Genomic DNA, 23,515 nt, shown 5'->3' on the forward strand with positions numbered 1-23,515 from the left:
TCCGTGCAGACACACCTCACAGTTGCAGTGCTGTTAGTCACAGCTCATGTGCCAGGCAGAGAACATCAAGATTACTCTGAAGTACAGCTGGGAATAAGTAGAGGAGGGAGAAAAGATCCGTACCATTTGTCTGTGGAAAAAATGAGCTGAACCTCAAGCAGATTACTCAGTCAAGAATGGAAAAATAAAGACAAACCTCAGGTTCCCAAAGATGCAGCTCAGGACAAAGTTGGTTGTGAAAAAGGACAGGAAAGTGCCTCCTAACCTTCTGCTTCCCAAGGCATAACCCACTGACCCAGTTACGACAATCGGGAAGTTCTGTTAGCATAGCAGTTCCATGAGCATCACAAAGCAAAAGGGACAGTGGTTGTGGCCATTATCCGTGCAAAGGGATGTGAAAATTCCTTCTGAAATCATTGGTATGACAGAAGCAAGCAGCCTCCCTGTCCACAGTTACCATTACCCAAGGACAAACTGCAGCAGGAAGGTAGGAAGGCTGCAGGCTTCCAGGAAGCAGGCAGCAAGCACAGAGCTGTATGTAAGCCACATGGGAAAGAGCGATCAGCTGAACACCTGCCCACTGCCCCCATGGGACACCCACCCCGAACAACTGCCTGGAGACCAGCAGGTTCAAACCTTCAAAGGTTCTTCAACCTTCCCAGTTCTCTCATCACTTCCCAGTATGAGACACGCTGCCCTGCCAGCCAGTACACTTACCGATGGAGAAAAAGGGGCACAGGCTCCTCCAGCAGCCATGGGAGCAAGCACCCGGCTGGCCCCGCTGGGTCCCTACAGCCCGTGCCTACAGGTGCTAGCCCACCCTCATGCTGCCAGGCCAGGACTGCACCACTCTCCAGGGCTGGGTGGGGAGGGCAGAGCTGGGCTTTCTTCTGGCAGCTTCTGCTTGCCCAATTCCCCACTGGGGTTGTGCTGTGGCAGGGATGAGGCCGTGATGCAGAGGCCGAGTGGAGCTTGCACTGGGGTTCTGTGTGGCTCACATAAGGCACCAAAAAGCCACAAAACGGTGCCAAGAACCACCCTGGCAACGGCATGTGTGTGTCCATGGGAGATGTGTTTCCCAAGGGTTACCATGGCAGGAGCCCTGCAGAAGTCCTGCCTCTCAGTGGTGAGAACACCTCTCACTCTCCCTTTCTTATTGTGGTTGGTTGTTTTTTTTAACATTTAAATCCCCAAGTAGCATGAATTCCTGTAAATTCAGTGACTGCTTAAAAATACACATCTTATCTAGGCTTGGATAGATAATTGCACTGAAATACCACAGGGTTGGAAATCCCAAATACACAGGAGTAACCCCATTTACCAGCCCTATCACTATCCATCTACACTTGAAATTAGCAGTTTGCTCACACCTTACTAGTTGCACAGTTGTCTTAACTATCTCATCCTCTGCTTTGATTCGGCCTTGAAGCAGATAGACAGATCAGGCCTTTATTTGCATCCAGACTTCCCAATTGTTTGCATCAGAAATCTTTTATTGAAATTATTCCTAATAATAAGTGAATCATAACCTTGCCAAAAAATATACTTCACTCCCAAAAACCTTGTCCACTTTACATCACTGCTCTGGAGAAATTGAGATTCTGTTGAATAAAGGAAAACAGTAAAAAAAAAAAATCCCTTTGATTTGGTTAAAATCCACATCCCAGATTAAAAAAAAAAAAGCTGGAAAGTGAAAAACAAAAGTCATTCTTAGTTTGCTGATAGATCAATTGATTTTCTCTGTTTTGGATCTGCTGTGTGCTCTGGAGATGGGGATGCTGTTGCAACAGCAGCAATTGCAAAGGCAGTCATGTAGGCCGGGTAAACTTTGCATACAGCAGTTCAAACAAGTATTGAATCCCTTCTGATGAAGGGGAGGAGTACGTGATGACTGTGTTATTCGTATCAGTGAAGAACTACATCAGTAACAGTATAGCAGAAAAACCTCATTTCCAACTATTTCCTTTTGTCCAAATAGATAGGGCAAGACTATTTAAAAGCCTGACTAGACATGACTACCTGATTTCACTGCTGTTTCTGTACTACTCTTTCACAGTCAAGGTACCATTTATGAAACATACAGGTGATCCACCGCTTTTCTGCTCACCAGGCAGGTGCTGCTGGCCATTGGCTGAACTGGCTGCTCTCCGGCCTCTGCAGCACTCTGCACACTCCACACTCACTGTCTGCTCATACTGCATTTTGTCATTTTTCTGCCACTTTTTGTTCACCCTTCTTTTCAACACCAAGGATCTCCTGTGCAGTGATGGTTGCCTTTTTAACGGCAATAAGGATTTCTTGTACTAAAATAGAGGATTAAGCCCTTCCAGAAGTAACTGGAATACATCTGAATTCTTCAAAAGTATGCTATTGAGACACTAAATCATTTGCAAGTATCTGAATAGTTTAAATATTGAAATAATTTCTTCAGATTCATATGAGCAGAAAATTGAAAAAGGATTAGAGAATAGTTTTCCTATTCAAACACCTGATGATTATATGAAATCATTACAAATGTTCAAATTAAAGCATAATGAAGTGGAACATGGCAGAACAAACAGGGAGATGCTGATGAGGATCTAAAAAATTCTCCTTCTTCTGATAACACAATGTCTGCATTATAAAGCTCTGCTGCACTGGCTTAGGCAGAGAAAGGTGCTTGAAAGCTGACTGCTTGGACTAGGGGAAAGTGAACCGCTTGCAGAAAATAGAAGAAAGCAAATAGAGCCAAAGTTGCTAGACAGAGCCTATCAAAGAATAATGCAGCTTCCTATCACAAATAAACAGGTAAAAGGCCATCATTAGTGGTGATTATATATTTTGGCACTAATGACCTCAGCTTTCCAAGTTATCGAATGGTATGGTTAAGATTTGTGGTAAAAACACAGACAGTGTATTTATTTATCTTTAATTTCATTGGTCTATAAGTTATGTATGTATATTTCTTTTTTATTATTTATCAGGAAAAGTGCAAGGCTAAGTTCCTTGGTTCTGATGCTTATGAACTTGAACTAATATGGCAATCCTTACTGCTAACACAGAATCACCTTAGATTCAACAGTGATTTTCTATTCACATATACTTTTCATAAACATTTCCATCACAGGCAAGAACTCCTTTTTGCATAAATGGATAATTCTCAGAATAATACTGTTCAACAGATTAAAGTCTGTCTTATCCATACAAAATCTTTTAAGATGTTCTCAGCATTTAAAACAATATTCCTTGAATTTTAAAACAGAAGATTAACCAGTACAAATATTTCCTTCTGTAATCTAATTACAGCTCAAATGTAAAGATCTGATATGTGTCACATCGATTGCCAATGTTTGTAGTATATTAAGAAAAAATGTTGTATACAAGCCATATTTGTGCAAGACAATATTTCAAGTTGTGTGTGTGCTAATAAAGCTGCAAAGATGTTAGCTAGGAACATCAAGAAGATCCAGTAAAAAAAAAAAAAGCAAACCACATAATTTACATCAAAAAAGTAGTGATCATACAGTTTGCCAATATGTAAGAGAGAACATTTTTTCACCTGTCAGGGACAACATGTTCAGGTTTTAGTGACATAAACAACTCTTTTAATCTTTGTCTTGTACAAAGGTGAGCATATCTATACAGAATGGAAAGCCCTGAAGCTATAAATACTTAAAGAACTGAAGCTTAAAAGATTTATGTCATACAACTGAAAATAAAATTATAACCTGCCTTGTTAGAACGATTTTTGTGGAATGTGTTTAAAGTGACAAACAACACTATTTTCCTCCTTTTTCCTGTAATATAGGTTGAGCAGCAATCCTTAGATGTCTACAACACCGGAGCAGGAGTGGACTCCTTTGTTCTTCCCCAGTACCTCTGCATACATAGCAATGGAAGTCAACAGATTTTGGTCAGTAGGATCCTGGCAGCCCTCCCTCTAGAAATCAGTATTCAAACTAAATTTAAATAATCCTACTGAGTTCACTGATACAGGATAAAGACTGTTACCTTGTGCCTCTGCCCAGTTAACATCCTCCAATGATGTGAACTTGAGATCCTTAGTGCATTATGCAAGTTGCCATTTCCATTCCATTCACAAGGAAACTTAAAGCATCCAGTTGCATGGGAGAACCGACAGTGTGAGGTTATGCACATTTATTTCTCCACTCCAGTCTTTCACTCTTGCTGATATCCCTCTCATAGTGAGGACAGAGTTTCAGACTTGGTACATACAGAAATCCAAATTTGCTGCTGTCCACATCTCTCCTCTTTCTTCTTTTACAGTAGTCACATCAAGATGAAGGTAAGCTATAAATAAGACATTAAGATATCTCTAAACCAAGCGAACACACACCTACTGTCCACAAGTACCCATTTTTTTCTAGGTTTAGTTTTACTGTTAGCATAATCAATGATAAGCCCTAGAATCCTCCTGAACATGGCTTCCTCCCTTTTCTGGAGGGGAAGGCCAGTTTTCAAATTCCTCCAATCTCCAGCTGAGGCTCCAGCCTTGTATTTACAAAACCAAGAGGAGCTGTCTGCCAGATCAAACAACTCTGCTTGTTTATACAAGAGCACCTGTGCCTGGCATTGGGGTGATTCAGCAGATGAGCCCTGCATTCCAGTGACCTATCCTGTGTCTCACTATCATCTAGCAACATACTTTTCAGCCAAGGTTATTTTCATGTGCCTCTTAAAAGTTTGTCATATATTAGGCAATGTTTAAAAAGTGAAAACTGAGAAGAGATTCATACTTCCTGGGCTCAAACTCTCACCAGCTTGCACATATTACTGCAGTCTTATTGCAATCTTGTGGAGTTCACTGGATCAAACTAATAACTGTAAGCTAAGTCAGAAAATGACTATTTTTGTCATTATTTGTCTGCTTTCTTTTCATACTGGAAATGATTCATTGAAGAGCTAATGCTCAATTGAATGTCTACATACCGACTTTGCCATTAGAGATGCAGGACATCTTTGCTACAGAACATCTTTCTGATTAAAAGCATTCACAGTGCCTGCACAATTTTTTTCTCTGGTGATGAAGATGAACCCAGTTTCAGGAATCTCAGGCACTACTCTGCAGACATGAACATTTTAGAGAAAGCCATGATTCTAACTCTTGTTGGAATAAAGCCAACCATTTTAAACCTCAGAATTAACTTAACTCAGCCCTATTCACAAGATCATTCCATTATATCTGAAAAATATTTGATATGAGAGGTTTGTGAGAACTGCTTTTTGAGCAATACAATTTAAATGCAGATACTGTGGCAGTACACATGCATCATTGTATCTTCAGCTGGAAGTGAGGTTGCTTATTTCAATGGCTACATAATGGATCAAGAAACGCTGTGCTGCTGTTGCTTTTTACCATCTGCAGCTGACTTGTTAAGTGTCTTTGCATGAGATTTTCCCATTCTGAATGCCTTGTCAGAGTCTCCTAACAATAATGACAAATCAGTCAATTACTAACACATATTGACAAGTTTTTTATTATGACCATTCCACTCTGCGAAGTACTTTCACCATTACCCATTAGAGATAAGGAAGATGTCCTGACAAGTCACAATTACATTTTCATATTGTTGAGCAAACAAAAATGAAACAGCTCTCCCAACCAGGGAGGAAAAAAAATAATTCACTCAGAGGATCCACAGGAGTACTCATCAATATTAGGAAGGTAAAGAAAAACAGACTTTTCATATCATAGTTTGCATTCTGGTCTTTTGCTGGAGTTAAGTGTTGCTCAGGACATAACTTGAAATTAGATGAAACCTGTCACTAGGCGCCTTCTGTCTTGTCACAGATTGGTAGCTCTTTTTAGACCTATTGTCTGTCAAACACATAACCTGCATACCTCAGTGACTCTCAAAATTGGCTTTTTATTATCTAACAGCACAGATCCCACTAAGGCTTGGAGCCTGTCCTCACAGTGCCCATCCTTTCCTTTCTTTATGTTCCTCACTGTATACCTTTTAAGGAACAAAGAACAGCAGCAGCCTGATATGAAGTCTGGCACTTACCCAGCCTCCATTCCACACTGTTTAAATACTCTGCAAAATAGGGCAGGCATTAGAAAAGAACCTTTCCATTGTTTTCATACCTCTAATAACAGCCTTGTAGGCTAGAAATAGTGCATATGCCTCATGTAAGTGACCTCATTGTTGAAGTAGAGACATACAAGCTATAAGCTCAGCAAAGTCATTTTAAAGGCTGATGGTAGGTTTCAGTTTGTTCTACAGAGACTGAAGGCATCAATTCAGTACTGAGTTTGTCAACATGGAGTGATAAGACAGCTTTTTTACCCGCAACTTTACATGAAAAGATTTACACAGTTGCTGTTACTGTTCTTATTGTCAGATGGACTGGGGATGGAATCTTGCACTCCATGATTTGCTTCTTTGTATTACTTTGTTGATGTTAGTATATGATCTGAGCTGTTAAGTTCATTAGCTTTAATAAATAGGGCTGCAAGATTGAGATTGTGTGTCACTGTGATCATATTGGCTCTCTGAAAAAAACACTGGAATAAGAATACCAATGCACTTATCTAAAATCAAAACAACCATATCATATAGATTTCATGCAAAATTTCACTGATTCTGTATTTGTATGCCAATCTGATTCAAGTCAAAGGACATTATGTGCTTTAACATTTCAAAGTGAGCAATCACTCTCAGACATGAGATCCAGTAGAGGCTGTTGAAATTAGATGTGATATTTTTGATGGGAAAAAATTGGTTCTAGTCAAAATACAAGGAAAACACTAAAAAACAAACAAAAAAATAAAAGATCATCTCTCATTTACCATCCATCTCATTTTTCCAAAGCTTTTCGTCTACAAGATTCTTTTTGAAGTATTCTTTTTTTTTTTCCCCACTAGTGTAGGGTATTATAACATGAACTTGTAAAAAGACAGAAAACTGTTTTTATTCAGTTTTTGGTTGCTATAAAGCTCAGTGGTAGTATTAATGACAATAGAAAGACTGGAGCTCTGAGTTTTGACCTTGTTGGTGAGATGAACCTCTATTTGTTTGATATAAAGTTAATTTGCAGGTTTTGCTCTTAACATAGTTTTATATGTGCTTCTGAATTTCCCTGTACCCATAGAAGCATCAGTGAAAGGAAAATAGATGGATGCAAGGGGAACCATATCTTTTTCCCCAAAAGAAAACAGTAAATAATTTTATACTAAAATTATAGGACAAGACCTCTACTTTGTAATCTTTTTCTAGTTACTTGAATGCCTGTCTTGTTCCTTCAGATCAGCTCCCCTTGGCTTCAGCAGTGTATCAATGAACACAGAAAGCCCTGGCTCACTCAGTTCAGGCTAAAACTCTATTAGCTATAAGTTTGAATTAAACATGTCCATAGAGCTGAGACACTTCTTCATTTATTCAGACAACTGGCATTTATGAAAACTGATAAGAGTCCCTAGAGCAAATGAAAAGCATTTTTACTTTTGCCTGAGGATATTCACCCAGCAGCTTCATGACACTTGATTAGTGTATCTCAACTTGGGGCCTGCCAATGAAAATAATTACAGTGAAGTTAATTTCAGTGATATACCAGAGATTAACCTGAATCTTCTATACAGGTATTAAGTTACTCTTGAGAAAGCTCCCAGGTTTAGTCTCTCAAGTTTATCTTTCAAGTTAACAGTGCAAACATCCAGGTGACAGATTCAGAACTTCGGGCAAAATTTCTCATATTCCTTAAACATAAGGTGACTCTGATGTTTGGCAATAAACCCCACTGATGTGAAAGTTCCCACCATTTGTTGAGAAATTCCAGAGGAAAAACATTATTCCAGAACTTAGTTTTTCCACATTAATACAGATTGTTTTAGATCAAACTTTACAATGAAATTCTGTAACACTACACCAAATGTACTCCTCAGAACATGAATATAAATTCAATGGAAGATATCATTAATCTGATAGTGTTTGATCAGACAGCTCAGTTATCAGATTGCATTAATGCTATATATCCAAATTCTCCTTATTGTCTTTGTATCTCTCCCTGTTGGAATCCAAGCCCTGGAGTCAAATAATAAAATTTCCCCTACTCTTTGAAAATCTTGGATCAAAGCAATGAGTGACAGCTGTGATCTGAGGGTAGAAAAGCACTCATTTCAGTAAGAGTAGAGAGACAGCACATGGTAACAACAGCATTAGGGCCAACTCTTGAGATCCAGAGCTTCTCCCAAAACTAAACTAATCATGCAATTCCTGGCATTAGTTTTCACATTCAGCTTTGCAACTAAAACTGCAGATCTGACTCATTCAGGTTTGAACCATCATTTTTAAAAGTATGATTAAAAGCCTTAAGCTTCTTTCTAACTGAAATTAATTTAATCAGAGCATTTCCCAGCCCCACATTCCTATCCGTTGTTTCTTGTCTCCCAGATTTCTCATCCACTGTTATTTCTATTGCTAAGAAATAACAGCACCTGCAATCAGATGGAACAGCATTGTTAGCGGATTCAGAAAACTCACAGGAATTGATGAGATCTGTCAAGTGAGTGCTCAATGTTAGCTCAGGTAGAACTGAGTTCTGTTCCACTGTTGTGAAGCTGGGAAAAGAAACTGTGGCTTAACTTTAGCTATTGTGGAAAGTGGTTCAAGCTAAGCTGCAGGGTTTTCATGGATTTGTAGGAAATGCCCATATATTCTCTTTCATCAGTAGAACATGTTCAGAGAGGGCAGCACACAGCTGGAAGCCACAGCACTGTGGATCTTCGAAACTATTTTCTGTGACAATTTTGTGTCTGATTTCTAACTTGTCTTTGAGTATGTCCTCTTTCCCTACAGGTTTTTAATGGAGCTGTTCATGGAGTTTGGTCTCATTTAAAGTAGAGTGAAGGACTCCTCATTTTGAATCTTTCTCGACCTAACATGGACATAACAAGCACGAAGTTTAGAAAAATGCATTTCTCCTTGTAGTTTTACAGATACATTTTCTATTTAAGTCTCAGAAGTACTTCAAAACATTAAAGTGCTGGGTGGTTAATAAATACAAGAAAGCCAGCAGAAAAATAATATTGTTGCAAATGTGTGACCTTTCTCCTATGCCTCTGGTTGGATGAACATGCCCAGTTTTACAGCAGCAGAGAAACTATTTCAATTAGATTTTTAAATTATATTTTGTGGACCTGTGAATGTGGAGGAAAATAGAGGCCAAAAGATACTCTGACCACAGAGAAACAAATCATTCACTGCCAGCATTCTGGTAGCAAAGATAATTTTCTATAGCCTGACTACAATGCAGGAAAAACCATTGCAAGCTCTATCACAGAAAAAAAATGCTTGTGTGAAGACTTCTAACTAAGATGCATACTGAGGTTCTTTATAAATTTGAACACCTTAGGAAAACATTATTTTAGAATTTCTACATCAGGAGCTTTATATGCAGTTTTCTAAAGTAAAACCTGGTTTAGCAAAGATTTTGTGATGTATTATGACAAAGCTAAGGCAAGCTTATGAATGCTTTTGTCCTCTGGGTAAGTAGTACATGTTAGTCTTCAGGACTGACAGCTCAGCACTTTCATCACCTTTCCATTAAGAGCACATTAAATGTAGAAAACACTTTATGGGTCTGCTATTTCTGAAATAGAGCAGTAATCACAGCTAAGAGGCAAACTTCTCAGATATTGTTTCCTCCTGGATGTGGGTCATGAGCCTGAAAATCCAACTACAGAGATCTGAATGTGTAAATACATTCTGGGTCCTAGTGGTAATTGAAAACTTACATGTCCATAGGTGCTTTACAGAAGCTATATTTTAAGCTTGCTTTTTTTTAAAAGAAAAAAACTAGTCACCTGAGTGCTGCAAAACTAGATATGTGTTGGTACTGATGAGTGTGTATACCACTGTTATTATCAAGTCATTGTACTATTTTTTCTTGTCATAGTATCATCTCATACTACATAACAAGCAAGGAGCCAGAAGGCAGTTTTTTTCTGCCAGAAGGATTGAGGCATATAACCACACTATTTTAACTCAGCATTATGGCATCATATATTTTCAGGCATTTCCCTTTATTAAAGGACAAAAGGCTCCCTTCAGCTGGGGAAAATGATTTGCCTTGGCAGTTGCTCACAGCACAGAGAGCAAGGAGCAACTCCTGTACTTTAAGGTCTGCATATCTACAGTTTGTCCACAAAGGGGAGTTGTAGGAACAAGGCAGTCAATTTCTTTCAAACTCAATCTTGAAGAAAAATGCCTGTAGTCACTGGTAAGGCAAATTTCCCTGTGTAAGCTACTGAACAACAGTTCAAATGTAGGATAGTAAATGAGATCCTCATGAATATCTGCTAACTTATTCTCAGTTTTGCTTAGTTCTTATTTATTGAAGTGTTTTGAAACAAAGAGAAGGGTGTGACAGAAGAAAAGAATTAAAATGGCAGCTTAAAATCATTGTGCATAATAATAGATATTTTACAACTGATAAAAGTCTAGATGTTAGCACATAATATTCACTTACCTTAGTTATATATTTCATACATTTTGAAATGTATGTAGTAGAAAATTATGTTTTTATATCTTGGCCAATATTCTTTTCTTTTCCATGGAAGTTTGTTTCTTACTATTCTTTTATTCACTATTCACAATACTCTGTCAGATCCTGCAACAAGATGTCTGTATGAGTTTGATTTCAGTCCTACCCTGTAGCTACAAACTTTTTGTACTTTTTGGAGCATTAGGAATGCAAATAGACCAAAGAAGCAATGGCAGCAAATGGACAGCTTACTTGCTTACAATTAGCAAGTGCAAAGCTCTCTGTATGCCATTGGCCTTATTCTTATCAGGTTTATCCAACAGCTTCCCTTTGGCTAGGTTTTGCCAGCTAGTTTGATTGTTATCTTTGTTCTTCTTGACTTTCTAAGCACATAGTGTTACAGTGGTCTTTTTTCCCCCCTCCCTCATTAAATATTTGTAAGACCAAGACTTTATCTTATACTCATCAAGATGGGCATCCTAATAAAAAGGAAAATATCTGACCAGCTTCTAGAAGTATTATACATTCATAGAATACCCTAAGGCAGAATAGAGTATCATCGAGTCAAACTCCTGGCTCCATAGGACCACCCAAGAAATCAGACCATTTGTATAAGAGCACTGTCCAGACACTCCATGAACTCCAGCAGCTCAGGGCCATGACCACTGCCCTAAGGACTCTGTTCCAGTTCCCAGCCACCCTCTGGTTAAAAGCCTTTTCCTAGCACACAGTCTGATCCTCCCCTGATGCAGCTCCATGCTGTTACCTTGGGTCCCATTGTTGTCCCCAAAGAGAGGAGATCAGTAATACCCTTCCACTCCCTTCTGCTGTCTATGTCAGCCTGGCATGTTCCTAAACACAGGTTAAGAACTAGCTGAGGTGAAATTTGTCTTCTTATCTACCTACTACATCATGTGGTCATCAGGTATGTCAGCAACCACTTCACTGAGTATAAATTTGTGTAGGTCTTGCCTCAAGAGATTTGTAACCATCTAGAATTGTTTCATTCATACTATGGAAATCTCCTTTTCAAATAACAGGTGAGCCTAGACCAGAAGCTTATCCTGGAAATATCTCAAGCCAGACTAGGCTTAACGTTAGACCTTCAGCTTCCTTTAATCCAAAAGATGAACTTCTGGCAGGTATCAGTGTGAACATGCTTATTTGATTAGAGCTATTCAGTCAAGTGCAAATGGGAAACAGCCACATGGGTCAACCACAGAAAAGCCTGCAAAGCTGTGCAAGTCTTGAAGAAAGACTAGAGAAGGTGGGTCCTGGCTGTCTTTGCCTCACAAGGCAGGATTAGGAAGATTTTACACCAAAAGCTGATGTAGGGAGACTATGGCTGCATAAATGCCACATTAAGTAGTTTATAGGAATTCTTCAACATCTGCCTTCCTGAGTTCCTGATAAATGTGAGATATACCACAAAACTGACTTTAAGAAGTAAATTGCAGATCCAGTGGTTTGAGTATCTTTTTTGAGGAACTATTCTGACCACCTTCAAGAACCCTTGGCTGCAAACAGGACAAAGCTAAAGAGTCATCAGAAAATGCATGAATTTGGTTCTACTTCAAAGTCCAGGTGAGAGCCAGGAATTAATGTGAGACATTATCTCCATCACACTCTTTTTCTTCCTTTGTTTGCCCATTCCCAAAACAAAACTTATCTGCCACCCTGTTTAGACCACAAAGAATTTGATTTTCCTTCCTCTTTCATCACTTTTGTTTTTTCAACTATCTACCTTATCTCCAGCATGAAAGGTGGGGTAAGTTTTGTCTTCATTTAAGTATAGCTCCAGGCATCCACTGAGAACACTACAGAGCACGTGTTAGCATCTAGTAAGAGCAGTGATCCTGCTCCATAAATTTAGGTTCAGTATAGGTACATACTAAAGGTTTGTGACCAGTAATTGTCTACCTTTGAAAGACAGTTAGTTATTTGCATTGCAAGATTCTAATAAAAAATAAGGATTACAAAATCGCAGGCTAAAACCACTAAGGGCTTGAACAAACATTTTAATCACTGATGTTTTAATTGTTTAAAATAGACATGATGTAAACAGGAAGCATTTTTTTCATGACTCAAAAATAAATGTATATATGAGAGATTATATGGTGTTTCATTTACAAGATAAGTCACATGTCTTCAAACATCGGGTGATCTATCAATTTGGCTTGTATTACAAATTAAACGCCACAGAATCTATGGTCACAGATTAACATTTTAACATTGCTGACAGGTAGTATTGCTAAGAAAATGATAACTGAATCTTTTTAAGCTACAGTTGGATTTGGCAGATTTTGCAAAGTTGTCTGTGTAAAATTTCTGAAGAACTGTTGTCTCAGGTATATATCTGCCATTATGTTCCTCAAGCTTACTACAAATTGCCTAGACCTAATAAACCAGAAAAGCTTGGATTTAGCACTGAAAGAATTACAGACACTTTATTGATACATATTCAGTTAGCAAGATGATATCTCCATCTGAAGAGGACTCTTGTTCTAGCAAGAAACTCTAGAACAGCTTGCTTGTTCAATGGTAGAGTTTCTATTCCCTTTCCTCCCCTGAAAATGATAAATTTCTGCTGTGCATTTACTACAGTTTTTCATTTTCTTCATTATGTGCCCTTTAGCTCACTGATAGGTAATTAATAACATGTTGGGGTTTCAGATATTTTTTATTTGTAACACAGCTCTTGAGGGATCATAACTCATGTGGACTACACTTGACCTCATTTCCCAAGTTATTATGAGAACAAGGTTATTATTTTTTAGAATTCTCAAGCTAAGTAGAACATTAACGATTTCAAAATAAGGGCCACAAATTACCTCCATACTAGCACTTATTTGTTTGTTATTTTGTTTAGTGGAGTTCTCCAGTGACTAACTGTAACAATAGAAAACGCAAGATGCTGAGCAGCAAGGTCTTAGGTTACAGCAAGTGAGAATCTGCCTAGATACAATAATAGTAAGCCCAAAAATTAGTGAAAGACACTACTTACATTCAGAAGGTCCATAAGGTCATCAGATAAGCAGTGATCTCCAAATGAGACACCCTCACCTCCACTGCCAGCCTTTAAATTAGGTCTGGGAATGAGTGGATCCTGATTGCACCTCTTCGAGTTGCACGCACCTGAGGTTGGCCCTGCCTTCCCACCAGGTGCTCAGTTACTGTTTCAAGCCATGACTTAGCATCTACACTACACTAACCAAAGAAATTAGTTTCATGATCTGACCTCATAACATTTTGTACTTGCGATTTTGCTCTGACATGAGAAACAATACTGGCTTTGTCAAAATATGGTCATGCCTTCAAACATTACCACCAATACAAGCTGGGGGATGAAAGGATTGAGTGCACCCTTACATTCATGAAAAAGACATGGGAGGAGCTGGTGGATGAGAAGCTGGATGTGAGCCAGCAATGTGCTGTCACAGCCCAGAAAGCCAACTATATCCTGGCTGTATCAAAAGAAGCACTGCCAGCAGCATGAGGGAGGTAATCCTGCCCCTCTACTCCACACTGGTGAAACCTCACCTGGAGTACTGAGTCCACATGTGGAGCCCTCAGTAGAGGAGAGGAACAGACCTGTTAGAGCACATCCAGAGGAGGGGATGATCCAAGAGATGGAACCCCCCTTCTACGAGGACAGGCTGAAAGAACTGGGGCCATTCATGAAGGAACCTGACAGTAGCCTTTCAATACCTAAAGGGGAGTTACAGGAAAGAAGGGAACAGACTCTTTAGCACGATCTAAGTTGATAGAACAAAGGGGAAATGGCTTCAAGATCAAAGAGGATAGATTTAGAATGAATATAAAGAAAATCTTTTACAGGGTGGTGAGGCACTGGAACAGATTGCCTAAGAAGAGAAGGCTGGTTGATGCCCCACCCCTGGAGACTTTCAAGGCAAGGCTGCATGAGGCCCTGAGCAACCTGATCTAGCTGTGCATGTCCCTGTTCATTGCAGGGGAGTTGGACTAGATGACCTTTAAAAGGTCCTTCCCAAATCTGAGGACCCTATGATTCTATCAAAATCACTTATGCATTCCTTAAATCATTACATACACACATGCATGTGCACCTGTACATATTTGCTAGTTTAGTAGGAGCCATTGAAATGTCACTTGTTATTTAATAAAGCCGTAAAATGCACATAATAACAGTAATCTCTACTGAACTTCCAGATGCATTTTTGTGCATTATCTGTATCAACATGCTGCCTCTTTTTTGCCACAAAATTAGCAAACCACACCTTTTTAACATGGAGGTAAGGTAGAACATTAGTTTTTTGAGTGGAATTTGGGGAGATCAATTACAATAACACACAGAAAGCTTTTAGTGATCCATAAAGCTGTGCATCAAGGTATTTTCTTTTGTTTCTCACTCTCACAAAGCAAAGCCACAGATGTACTTGATGTATGGAAGGTTTTTTCTTCATTCTCATACTGCACAGAGTGTAGTGTACTAGCTTCCTACTGCTGTCTCAGTTCTCTGTTATCCTCACACCAGTAGTGCCCCTGCCACAGATTGCTTCTGTTTACAGGTAACATGTGCTACCTGTTGCCATGCAACTTGCTGCCCTTCAGAAAATCCTCCAGCTCCCCTTTCTCCTCCAGCATAAGGCTGGGTGCCAGCAGCTCCTCACTTCTCAAGTTCCAACCACCTAGGTTGTGCAAGAGCATGGCATTGCACACCACTGCCTTGGAGGGGTTCTGGGGGGGTAGCTCTCACTATAGGACATACAGTGAAATCTGGAGGGGCAGGTTTCAGATCTGTTTCTCAAAGCAGTCATTAGTAGTCAGGAATGAATCCAGACAGCATAAGTTACTGAGCTGCCTGAGTGGGCTACACAACCATTCCTCCACATCCAAAGAATGTGAAGCTGATCCTGCAATCACCACTACAGTAACCCACATTGTAATAATTTGAGCTTTTTACTTTGGAGGTCCCAATTGATGGCAACATTACCAATGGAGATTTCCTAAGGAAGAGAGCCTACCTTCCTAGTCTCTTACTCTCTAAGAGAAGAGGAGGTGGTTAAAAACCACTGAGAAGTCGTGACACCATGAACCAGCTATAACCCCTTCTGCTAAAGGGAAAGGGATGCAGGTAATCAGTGCAATCTTTTTCTGTGCTAATCTGTAGTGTATTTGAATCATCACTAAGTAAGTGTGCCCACAAACTTCTATGTTGGTTGATCACAAATATTTAGCAAATATATCTGCCTGATACCATACATGCAGAGAAATAATAGAAAACTATGTTCCTGAGCCTTCCCATAACTGTTTGCCTTTATGTTCTTTCTCTTCACATTACTCTGGCTCTGCTTTAAACTCTTAGACTGGAACTAACATTACGCTGACTTGCAGATAAGTTGTGGTACATAAAGGAGTTGCTAATGATGCCAAATAGGACTAGTAAATTATTAACTTCACAAGGTGGAACGAGATAGGCTTGAAAGTTTCCCAAAATGCTGAAATGCATTCAAGTTCATCAAAGTGTGGCAAGCTCATGAAAACAATGAAGTCACTTTAAGCCAAAAATCAGGAATATCCAGCCATCATTATATTATGGCAGAATTTTGCCTTGCTAGACAGCACAACCACCCCATAAGCAAGGAAAGGCTATCATACTACTAATTAGTGTACTTGAGTTCCAGTACATAGGTAGGAAATGAGAAATGGTAACATGCTCAAGGAGCTGCAAAGGGACTCACATAGCAAAGCTTCCACTGACTATAAGTGAGGCAGAGTGATACCTTAGGGTAGGGAAAGCCTCTCACCTACCTGCGTATTTTGGATGCAGTAGAAGTTAAATAAATATAATAGGAAAGGCATGACAATGAAAGGACTGGCACAATAGAAAGGTGCTATAAAGGAAAGGAAGATTGCTCACCTGTACCAGAAGATCCTAGGTTCACAGGGGAAAGCTTCACCAAGGAGGGATCTCGAGAAAGAAACCCTTTCTCAGTGGCAGTCAGCCCTTAAATGAGTTCTAAGAGAGGTGCAGCCAGGCTCCACCCCTTCCAGACACACAGGTGAATTGCCTTCACCTGTGCTTCCGGGCTGATTGGGACTTTTCCCCAGGTGCTCAATCAGTGGTTCAGGCTGTGACTTGGCAGTTCCCTTACAGATGCATTTACACATTCTGTTTTCTGAACACTATCTTGCCTCCAAGATGCAGGTTAGTGCACTCCTACCATAGCAGAGAATCCACATGGCATTCACAGTGGTCTGTAAAGTACAACAGAGGTGATGATAAAGTTTTGGGTTATTCTGGCAGCTTCCTCAGTACCCTACTTCATTTCTCTTTTGCAGAGTGTCCCTCCTTCTGCAAGGACGTTTCCTTGGAATGGCAGCTGTGGCTGAACTGCCAAAGCTGTCTGACAGCCGGTACCTAGCCTTGAACCAAAAGAACTGCTTCCAGGAAAAGCGTCCTGTTCTGAGAAATCACATTCCAAAGCTCGTGAAGAATCGTGTGTGAGAATCTCACACTGAGGCATGTGATATTTTTTTGGCGTTACCAATGTGCTTTCTGCAGTTCAAGATGTCCAAAATCTTCCATTTTATGGATTCATTCTTTTACTGTATTTGTGGAAGAAAGGTAGAGAATTTCTTGACCCGTTTTGCCTGACACTGATAGACTCAACATGTGCTCTTCTTCCATTAAACTTTATCTTCCCCACTTTTGTATAGGATGTTTCAGGATGTGTGACAAGGACTTTGCCACTCCACTAGATCAGAGAAATCAGTCCTAGAGCTGTCTTAGAATAGTTTGCTTGTCTGCATTCACCGTCTATCTTTCAACAATCAGCAAAAAAGAAAAGAAGCCGAGTAATGCTGCCGGTTAGAAGTTTTCTTTACTGAAAATGAGCACATAGGCTGAAGCCAGCTGAGAGGTCTGAGGAGAGTGAATACAGTCTGCAAAATTGTAGGTTAAAAAAAAAAAAAAAAAAAAAAAAAGTGACAGCATAATTTTTACAGCCCTGAGAAGTAATTTAATAAAGGTATTGTGTGTCTTGCATGTCTTTTGTCTTTCTTTCAATGAAGCTTCCCCAAGTACTTCACAAATACTTTCTTTAGCTGGGGAATTTGACACTATTGTTTAATACAATGATGTGCTTGCAACACTGGAAAGTAATGTTTTTCTACAAGGAAGGGATTTTTTTGCATGGCTGTGTTTTCACTTTTTGATGTGAGTGAGGTGATCTATACCCAGGTCAATGCTTTGGAATGCTTTTTAAAAATGTTTAAAGAAGAAAAAAAAAAGAAGAAGAAGAAACAAAACCCCATCTTCTACATTTCCTATATAGTAGATCCCTTTTACTCCTTTGCAAAATGCCAGGAACCTAAACAAAAGCCTGTCTATAAACAGAGCTATCAAGCCAAAAATGACCCCACTGAGCTTTTATTCACCTGTTCTGTTTTTCTATAGTCCTTCGTGAGAGCCATATTTCTGAGTTCTGTCATTCATACACTTTATGGGAATGGCTACCTGCTTATGGGTGTGCTGAATGCCTGCAGAAAAGAGAAGAATGATCATTTTAAAGAAATGTATAAAGGCAATATTAAGCTTGATGTTTTGTTGGTTTTCTTTTTCCCCCTCCATCCAGTTAATGGCATGGGGTGCAGGAGGCCTTTCAGGGCTTACTGTGTGCTGTTCTGCTCCCAAAGTGTTTCTGGAATGCATGAAGGCTTGAGTGCCTGCTGCTCCCTCTGCTCCCCCTTTCCCCAAAGAATAATCATCTACCAGTGACAACTATCTACAGAGATCTTGCAGGAAGCTGAACTGAATAAGTACACTTTGCATATATAACACAACACCTGCCATGGCAAAGGAACACACAACTCTTGGTTTTGATTGCCCTGGCACTCTAATGAGTTATTTCATTATTATGTGATGTGGCTCATTTTGAGGAAAACAAGGTCACTTCTATGTAACCTGAAGTTTGTGAGTTATGTTGTTTCTGCAAAACATAAGTCTAATTTAATAAGTTTGCCTTTAAAAGCAATGTAAATAATTATTAATGGATGCTTATGGATTTGTTTTGTTTTGTTTTTACACAGGATTTAAACTTGATAGGTGTTCTCTGGCCTCATTATTACATTGTCAGAGTTCATATTCTGCTGAGTACTAAAGGCAGCTCCTGCTTCTGAGCAGCTCTGCCATGCCATCAAGTTAATAAAACAGTACTAATATTCACTCTGAAAACTAGATGAGGTAAGGAAAAGTGAAAGGAAAAGGAAAATAGAGCTTGCTTTTCACTCTCTCTTTCATTTCTCCCCAGATAGATTTTTCTAGCTCAGAGAAAGAAAACAAAAGGCCTGTCTTGTTGTTTCATATAGTCATAATACAGTTTGTGGGATGACACCATGGGAGTTCATCTGGGATAGCATCAGGGCAGAAGGACCACTGGGCAGCCTGCCAAAGGATTTGAAAGAACATTTAGGTCCTTGAAAACAAAAACTTCTCATCTCACATCTCTGGGCTGTGATGCAAGATGTCTAACCTGTCCCAAGACAAGGCACTGGGCTCCTGGGTGTGGCAGAACACGTGGATGTGGTAGAAATCTCAACTGCCCATCAGACTGGAGACCTGGGGTCTCAGCTTGCTCTGGCAGGGCTATGACTATCATTCCCTCCCAGAATATGTATGAACCCAAACATGCCCATGCTTTCACTGCAAGAGACATTTAGAATAAGAAGATTTCCAGATTTTTATATTTCCCCCTAAGCCTTATCCGTTTTCTCTTGATTTTGTCAGCATCTGTGTTTCTGTCCTGCAAAAGTTTTGCATCCCAACACAAGTGTCATTAGTGTCTGCTAGTAATAATTTGGTGAGCAATGTGGAGAAGAATATAAGAATTTTCACAAAGGCACTGGTTTTCTGCTTTTTCCTAATGTAATGGCTGGGATTTGGTCCATGGATTCAAAACACCAGGCCAGAATGCATGGAGAAAATTACAGCACTTTTTTTTTTTTTTCAGAATGCCTTTCTCTTTAGATAATTCAAATGAGATCAGATTCCAAACATGAGGTTTGTATAAGACAACAGGCCCAGATGAAGTGTCTGTTCCGGAGACATCAAGTTCAGCTGGAAGGAGTTTGCAAATGGATGTGTAAATCAGCAGAGACTCAGGACAACTTCCCAATACAGAAATTTTGAGATGCTTGAAGTTCAGACAGCACGGCTGGATCTTTCTATTCTTCAAGTCAATGGATGCTGCTGACATTGTAGAATATAAATGCAAATTGCAAGTGGTCAGGTTTGACTGCATTTCTCATACCAGCCGCACAAGTAAGCGGAGTAGGAGTTAATGCCAGTACCACTTGCTGGAGTTTGACTGGTGCATGCCCCCTGCAAGACCTCACAGTTAAATGCATGTATCACTCTTCATTTTTGTGATGTTTTTAAATATAATGTGGGATTATATAAACGAACAGCATTACTCAGCAGTTTTCCACAAATAATAGGCACTTTATTAAAAAAATTCCAGTTCAGCTTACAGCTTAACCACAGTCATTGACAACCCTCATTAACAACAAATGACTACTTTTCAGAGAATGGCACTTGCGCATAATATTGAAAAATCAAGTCTGTGACTGACATACTTTGTAAAGGTCTTAAAAATTAGGTACTTCAAGTATCCTCTCTGAGCTTGCATTAGGAAGGAAACATCTGTTGAGTTGCAGATCCTCTCTCTTATGAATGTAGTTTGAAGTAGCTGGGGTATTTCTTTGCTGGTATAGTTTATGACCCGAGGAAAACAATCTATAGATAGTATATAGTCTAATAGACAACGAAGAACAGTCAGCCCATCCCCACCATGGCCACTAGCCATGACCTTCAGTGGCACATGTATGCATTTCTTGAACACCTCCAGGAATGGTGACTCCACCACCTTCCTATCCATCTTGTTTCAATGTATTACCACTCTTTTTGAGAATATAGGTTTCGTAATATCCAACCTGAACCTTCTTGGTAAAATTTAAGACTTTTACCTCTTATTTTATCAACATTACCTGGGAGAAGAGGCTGATACTGACCTGACAACAACCTACCTTCAGACAGTTGTACAGAGCAATAAGGTCACCCCTGAGCCTCCTTTTCTGCAGACTGAACAACGCCAGCTCCCTCAGCTGCTCCTCATAAGACTTGTTCTCCAGACCCCTCTACAGCTTCGTTGCTCCTCTCTGGACACACTCCAGGGCCTTGATGTCTTTCTTGCAGTGAGGGGCCAAGATGTACTAGGGACATATTAATAAATTTTAAAAAAAAATCTATAGGTCAGAGTTTAGAAAAGCTTTATGTCTTTATGTAGCTACAATCCCACTATCTCGTCAGCAAGCTCTGATATAAATAGAGAAAGCATTCATTTCTTTGCTTACAAAAACTGATTGTTTGCTATGGTGTAAATACATCCTCAGCACAACAAAGGGTGGATGTTTCTGCCTTCACAAAAGAAAGCCAGCAATCTGCATTAGTTGAAGGTAGTGGCTGCACTTCATGTTTTTTTCTCTTTTCCAGCAACACATCGTTCCTGGAAACATCTTGTTCTTGGAATGATCCTGGCAGCCAAGGAGACAAAAATGGCTGCCTGCTGGCTGATGTCCCTGACGGTCTCGACCTTAGCAGGCCACCGGTGCTACCACTTACAGGGCCTTCCTCTGGGGACTGGAAGTGCTGATGGCTTTGGTAACTCCTGAGTCTTGAATCCATCATTTCTCTTTGAATCGTCAACAAGGAAAAGCACTGTTCTTTTCCCAGTTTTTCCTCATTAATTTGACAGAAAATTAAATTTGCAAATGCAGCTTTTATTCACAGAAAGAAGAAAACTTATAGAGTAAGATTTAAATTCATGTTGCCATTCCTGCAATTAATCCTAATTCAATTCAAACTGCTTTTGTTAACTAATAAGTAACCTTAAGAAAGTTTATTTCAAAATTTAGGTACCCAGATATTACAGTACCTACATACTTCAAGCTCATAGGCTACAGCTAACGTATAATTTTGGTAACACTTTATGAGGCTTTTCTTTTCCAAGATCTTTAGTAAGAAATAACAGTAGATCACAATACAGGTGCTGTTTCTAAGCATTATGGACTTAATCTTTCATTCTGCTTATAAATCTATGATAATATTTCTTTCTACTTTTAATTTCATATGTTCTCCAATTTTAGAAATATGACACACAGCTCTCTGTCTTTGTGAAGAATATTATATGCTGACAGAATACAGGCTGACTTCCTCACACATTTTGCATTTTCTAGAAATGCATTCTATAGATACATCCCTAATTTACATAAAAACTAGAAGTTTTGTTCAAAAAGCAACTAGCAACTTTGAATATTTGCCCCTTTCCCTAAATGTGCTTTTTCAATGCAGATCACAAGTCCGGTCTGCTTCTCCACAACAACAGCAAAGCAACCAATTCCTATTATATTGTCACAACTGCATTTTTTCTCCTTATCAGGAAATATCTTCCCTTGGTTTAGCTCACTTGTAATTGAGCAGCTGAGAAAACTTATGCTAAAAAAAATTAGCATATATGTATAAAAGCGTGTATGTTTCAGTATAGGCTTTGGTGGAAAATCTATTCACACTCAGTATCTCAGGTGATCAGATTTTACTCAAGGTAGCATTTGCTCCAGCTCTAAACAGGGATTAAAAAAAAAAAAAAGAAAAGAAAAAAGAAAGAAATGAAGGAGAAAAAAAAAACAGGTATTACAAAACTAAATAAATCAGTTCTTTAATTACTTCTGGACAGCCAGACTCCTCCTCCAGCACCTTAAAGCTTCAGCTCCGGCCATACCTATTGTGTTTGTTTGCCCAATGCGTCATTCAAGTGTTGCATCCCTTCTGTGATCTGCAGCATTGATTTTGCAGCTAACCAACCTCCTGTTTGCCTGACATTCATGCTCCCAATCTCCTTCAGCAGTGACTCCTGTCCTGTTTATCGTGGGGAATCAACACCAATCTGTTTGCCGTCTAGTAGCCTCAACTCTCCAAGATTACTCCCAATTGTGGGAGTTGTCCCAGAACACCTCTTCTGTTGTGACTGCATTAGCCAGCACTTCTTTGAAATGCAGGCTCCAGGTGATTGACTTCCAAGTAAGTGGAGCTGAATAGGTTTAGGCAGATTAACATTCTAGCAGTGAGTGGCAGTCATTCCAGAGAGCTAACTCAAATTCTCAAGTGCTCATTAGCAACAGAGGGGGAAAAAAATAGTTTGAGAACACATAAAAGAATCAACGCATAGTGAACAGATTTGGAAGAGTCTATTTTCTTCATTAGACTTTTCATTGATAGCCATCTCCTTAAAACATCAGATCACGTGGCACTGCTGTCTGGCATTTTTTTATAACACGGAGCAGGAAGATTCAGCTGAACCAGGTTCACTCCAAGTTCAGAATCAGCCTGGTACGGTTTGCGTGGCACATCACACATTAGCAATGCTGTATTTCAGCAGCAGGATGAAAACTGCTGCAGCTCCCATTTGCTGTCTGGTGTTAAAAGAAGTATTAAGCACCCCTGAGTAACAAAATAAAAGCCTGCTGTGATGATTTCACTTGGGTCATCCAGGGCACTGCGTGTGCTCATAATTATTTGTCTGTTTGGAGTGTCCTAATAGAACATAATTGCATAAATCGTTGTGTGGAGGAGGTAAAGAGGATGTTCACCACTTAGCAATCCAGACTCAAAATACTGCTCTGGCTCGGGGCATGCAGGGACAACGGTTTCATTGCAGGTCTGTAAAGGTGTGGCAGTGCTAGCCATTTCCCAACAGCATGCTGGCAGTGCTGAGCAGTACTGAGGAGCACTGTGTCTGCTTGCTGGCACCCATGGCCGCCCGGTGACCTGCAGCCTCCCTCCAGTGCTGGCCTCAGCTTCTGGTGACCCATGACATACGCATGAGTTCTAGGCCCGAGTCTTACAGTGAGTGGAGTAGTTTACATTAATTAAAAATATGTACCATTTTTTCTTAACGCTTGTTTTCTTAGAGCTCTAGGAAATGTGCAGATTTTT

At 39.6% G+C, this 23,515-nt stretch overlaps 2 long non-coding RNA genes across 3 annotated transcripts; one reads left to right on the forward strand and one right to left on the reverse strand.

The window, feature by feature from the left end:
• The first annotated feature begins 938 nt into the window (after positions 1-938).
• On the forward strand, positions 939-9,012 carry LOC149918246 (uncharacterized). Of its 2 annotated transcripts, none has more exons than XR_016466187.1 (3): positions 939-1,126; positions 3,788-3,892; positions 8,799-9,012. It is a non-coding gene; the product is annotated as an uncharacterized LOC149918246 (long non-coding RNA). The 2 variants fall into 2 exon arrangements; XR_016466188.1 differs by lacking the exon at positions 939-1,126 and adding an exon at positions 2,590-2,787.
• LOC149918247 (uncharacterized) lies at positions 3,773-16,439 on the reverse strand. Its single transcript, XR_016466189.1, has 3 exons — positions 16,385-16,439; positions 3,991-4,290; positions 3,773-3,858 (listed from the first exon to the last, which is right to left on the reverse strand). It is a non-coding gene; the product is annotated as an uncharacterized LOC149918247 (long non-coding RNA).
• Between the last annotated feature and the right edge of the window lie 7,076 nt (positions 16,440-23,515).

Source organism: Phasianus colchicus, chromosome 4, assembly GCF_987193195.1.
Source record: "Phasianus colchicus chromosome 4, bPhaCol1.hap1.1, whole genome shotgun sequence".
In the NCBI taxonomy this organism is placed as follows: domain Eukaryota; kingdom Metazoa; phylum Chordata; class Aves; order Galliformes; family Phasianidae; genus Phasianus; species Phasianus colchicus.